The sequence below is a fragment of the Drosophila suzukii genome, chromosome 2R (genome assembly GCF_043229965.1).
Source record: "Drosophila suzukii chromosome 2R, CBGP_Dsuzu_IsoJpt1.0, whole genome shotgun sequence".
Lineage (NCBI taxonomy): Eukaryota > Metazoa > Arthropoda > Insecta > Diptera > Drosophilidae > Drosophila > Drosophila suzukii.
Window position 1 is genome coordinate 5889921 of NC_092081.1, and position 5254 is coordinate 5895174.

The window sequence follows — 5254 nt, forward strand, 5'->3', positions numbered from 1 at the left end:
AAACTAATATTACAGAAGGTTTTAGAATAACTGGTAAACGATTTTAAGGTAAATTATATAATTGTAGATATATCCAAAGAGTTAAGATTTTAACCAAGTTGTGCTTGATCGGTATGGTGCCAATATCAAGCTTTTAGCGCTTTTTCTCCGCGTAACCCTTGAACCACTCCCCTTTCCCAGCACTTCTTATCGCCAGCAATGCCAAATGTTTCAATATGTTTTTGTGTTTAGTTCAAACAGCGTGTTGAATGCTTCCAAATCGCTGATAAACAGCGAACAACTCGCGAGGTGAGCAGCGGTGGGTGGGGTGTTTGTGTTTTATGGTTGGGGTTGGTCTTTGGGGATGGGAAGTGGGGAGTGGGGGTCCAAAACCGGAGCTACAAATACAATACAAAACTGGGCAGACGGAAGAGACAAACCCACGAACGGCAACAGGGCAACAAAAGCTACAAAGCTACATGGAGCGAAGATGGAGACGATGAATTTCGGTGTCTTTGAACAGCGCCTTGTCCCAGGGAGATGGAGTCATGGGAACCAACTTTTCACATTCCGGGCGCGCTTCTGTTTTGCAGTCTCCGCTTTGGCCCTGATATTCGGTGCGTTTTTGCCGCTCTCCACCGCTCTCCACCGCCTGCGGTAAGCCCGTGCAGCGTCCAAGTTTCTCGGCGGCACAAAGACAAAGCCATCCGATGGCCAATCTCTGGAGTCCCGGGCGGAGGAGCAGGACGCGGAGAGGACGACGACAAACGGCAGGACGAGAATCCTAAGACCCCGTATCGGACACGATCCGGCAGCGACTGCCCGGACTGCAGCGCACTGATAAGGCGCTCTTCCTATCCCGCGGGTTCTCCAGAAGAACCAGAACATGTAGAAGAATCAGCCGCATCGGCTGCACAGCGAAAAACTATCGTATCACTTAAAAAGCAATATAATTCTTTCAAAATAAATCAACATAGAGAAATATTCAAGTACATTGTTCTTGAACTGAGAACATTCGTTCTTAAAAACCGTGTAGGTACATTTTGGTATCAATGTTCTCAATATTAGAACGGAATGGTGAGAAGAGAAAAGTTAAATTCAGTTTATTTAACAAATTTTTGATAAGTATACACTACTGACTGCACTAATAGTTTATTTGTTGAGATATACAATTTAAGTACTGCCAATTCGAGTTGATTTGAGCGAAATGGAAACACTTTTAACCTCAAAATTGTCGTTATAATTTTAAGACTATTTTCAACTCAAATGAGAACGTACATACATACATTTTAAACCTTTACTATGCATTATAACCAGATGATATGTCATAATACTAACTTATTCATTTGATAATGTGGGTAAAGAATTATTTGTTATTTTTTAATAACCCTAAACATGATTAAATTTAAGACGGCTGGACCAAAGTTTTTATAAACCTTTATAATTTTTAAGCGAATTACAAGTAAACTAGTGGTTCCAGGCTTAGTTGTTATAAAATAATGCATCTAAAATGAATATACAATATATATAATTCGTTTGATTTTTTCCCGTGTTGGTAATCAAATTGTTGCTTTTCTAGTTTTTCCCAATTGCCAAGCAAATCGCGAAATTTGTTATCTCCTTGCGTCGGCAAAATGGCCAAACGAGCCGGGGAGCAAACAACTGCGATCGTCGGCATTAAATTGTTGCCCCCCGGACCTCTCGAAACCCACCTCCCATCCCCTGAACCCCACCCTTCCTGCCGTACCCCCTCCCCTATTTTCCAGCTACAAAGATGATGAAGTCTTGCGTCGGCTCGACTGCAAAATGCTTTTAAGTTGTTTTTGTCTCTCTCTGGTGCTTTTCAACTTGCATCGAATGCAGTTGTTAGCAGTTGTGTCTCTGCCTCGGAAGCCCCCCGACCCCACATATCCCCCGGTCCATACTTTTCCAGATCCTGCTCCCAAATCGAACGATCGAACGGACGAGATCGAGAACGAGTAGCCACCAAATTTGTTTCTTGACAACGGACGAGGAGCTGCAGAAAACACGAGGCATTCATATGACGCACGATCGTTTCGATCCCCGATCCCAAGCCTGGGAAACGTTTACCCCCCACCCGTCCCTCTATATCTTGAAGGAAAGAGGTGCACTAAGAAAAATCACATTAACATATTTATGTAAATCTTGTCCTTATTTGGATCATTGTGATAATATTATGAATGACACAAAAAACCCAGTTAAACTAGACAAGTAATGTATTGATATCCAATATTTTATCTAATATTTCTTAATATATTTTAAATAAATGTTATGCTTTTTCTTTCGTTCTTTGTTCATGCTATTCTTAATGTGAGTTCAAACCTAATCGGGAATTAAAAAAGTTGGCTAGGTAAGAGTCTGGTGATTATAGCACAATAAATAAGATATATATTATCCGAGTTGACATTAACAGTCGTGTATTAATTCCTTACCATTTTCAGACCCCTGAATTACATTAATACATAAAACACTCAAACTAATTATAGGAAATTATAAAAAAAATATTTTCGGTGTAGAGTGGGGGGAATGCCTCTTGTGTACGCCGGGGTATGCAACTGCAAGATGCTGATGCCGTTGTTGTTGCTTCTGCCTTTGCGGCAAGTTGCAAAACGCTTTGGACGTCGCGCATTTTTGATGATCAGTTTCGTCTATTCGGGGAAAGAGGAAGGAATCGCTAAATGAAAGAGAGAGGGACTTTGAAAAAGAGGTGGAGAAACCAACAGAATCCTTATAATCATTAGAAAAATTGGTTATTTGGAAGTATTCGAAGATCACTAGCATTCCATTTCCATGTGATAGACTCCAACCATTTAGGAAGAATTAATTGAACTAAAAACTAGGCTTAATGAAAGAGCATAAAAGGGCTAAATGTAAAGGTATTTTAGAAACCGTAAATTTGTTTTAAAAAGGTATTGCATCGATTTTTCAATATCTGTAAGCTTATTTAAATAGTATTGAAAATTTAAAACTATTTTACCAAAAGCAATTCACTACGTCTTGAATTTAGAACTCAAAGACCTTTACCGACCTTTTGATCCTTGGGTATATCTCCATATCTTTGCTAACAGACACACTTAATTCCGACATTAAGCCGACATGCTTTCCTATATCCCTGAATAAGCCATTTCCATGACAATAACCATAAAATCGGAAGATCTCGCGATCTATTCGCTGTACAACTCTATCAAGTCGTTCGGTAGCTGCCCCTTTGAACCGCGATCCTCCGAAAAAAGATGCACTTGCGCAACCTTGGTTTCCACCATCCATTTTGTCAACGCCATTGCACTTTTTGCTCGCTCGCCACTTCGCTTATCGACTGCCGCCATCTGTGTCTTCTGGCCCCTTCTTTCTCCAGAAATCCAGATGGGAAGGGTAAAGAGGAGGACTCCGAGGAGCAGTGGCAGGATGGAGTGGACCAGAGTGGACCGGAGTGGACCGGAGTGTACCTGAGTGGATGGGGCAGCAACGTCAATGAGTAGATCAATCAAAAACGCCGTCCGTCGAAGACGAGGCCAACATTAAATGCCAGACAATAATGACCAATCGGAAGAATCTTAAATGCATCATCACGTTTGCCTCAGTATCCGGTGTGTTTGTTGGGTTGTTGGGTCCCCCTTCGATAAGAAAAACAGAATTTCATTTCGAAAAGTTTCATGTTTGGCATTTCATTTAGTCTGACAGTCGAACTTCTTTAGGTTAAATTTGGTAAATGGCTAAAAAATGGAATTTGTAATTCCTATAATAGGATATTTTTCGAAAGATTATTAAGAACCTTGAAATTATACATGATCTTAATTACAAAGCTATTTAAATTTAATATAGGCCTTATTACGAACACACAATCTTAAAGTATTTTTAATTTTTAAACAAAAACATAGCCGTAGCTCTATGGTCATAGCAAGGTATAGTCGACTGTATTGGCCTGGATTTCCTTCAAACTTGTCCATCATCAGTTCCCCTTTAGATGGCATCACTTTACGGGCAGAGCGAAGATTATTTGCTGGCCATAAATAGAGGTAATTGGTCATTGCAGCCATATTCCATAACGCAACAGACATTTGCGGTGCTCAATCAATATCGAACGCCTAATCCCCCGCTGGCCCCTCACTTCGGATGGGTTTGTTTGGCTAAATTTAATTAAAATTTCATTGCCGCCCCCTGAACTTTGCCTTGCGCCACCCCTCGTGAGGCCGGGGTGTCCATGAGCTCCTGATGCCATGACGATTAGATTTTATTAAAAAGCCAAATATGCACAATTATTATGCTACGCCAACCACTTGACAGTCCGCAAGCAGGAAATATATGCCAGGGGTGAAGGACTGAGGGCGGGGATGAGGCATCCGGCTCATCTAGGACAGGCACCCTCCACCACCATGGTCGTCCTCATCATCATCATCCACATCATCCGACTATTAACAATGCCTCAGACGCACTGCTCTCGGCTGTCTGCGGTGGTCCTTTTCCTTTTTCCCCCCGAAAACCAACCCCACCCAACGACCGAAATTCTCTTATTTGCTTTTTAATAAAACAGGTGCTCGACCTTCAGCCAGTGGGTTGTGTGTGGGCTGTGTGGGCTGTGTGTGCTGTGTGTTGTGCGTGTGTCACTGCTATCTTTTATCATTTAATTTCGCATTCAAACGTTTCGCACCCTCGGCATCAAAAGGATGTGCAGCGAAAGGATCACGGGGACAGGACACAGAGTCCTGATTCCGCTCCTGCTGCCAAAAGTGCGTGCGGTCTTCACTTCACTCCACTCCACTCGACGTTTGGACGACCCTGCGTTGTCATTTTTCATTTCGCTCACAACCCCGCCCACCAGTCGCATAGCCGAAATTTGTATATGTCGAAAAGTCCAACATTCCTGTCGGAAAACAGAGAATGGGCGGGGGGATGGAGATGGAGGTCCTGGACGGGGGGGGTGAAAGCCAGGCAGCTTCATCCGGATCCGGCAATTAGGCCAAGCGTAAAGCGTGCTGAAACTATTGAAAAGGACAAGAGAGATATATAGAGTCAGCGCCCCGGCACTGTGAATATTGGGCGTTTCGGGGGAGTTACGGGGCTTACGGGGGCTGTGCGTGTATTCCAAATCGTTTTGTGATTGCCGAAAGCTGTCTTCGGACTTTATTGGTTTTTTGGAACGAGATTTTATCAGCACTGCCAGAAAGTTGTGCGTCAAACAGATTGGGAGCGGGATTCCATTTGTCCTGCGATCAATTAATCATTTTTAGCCATCGCGGGACTATCGTGGACTTAT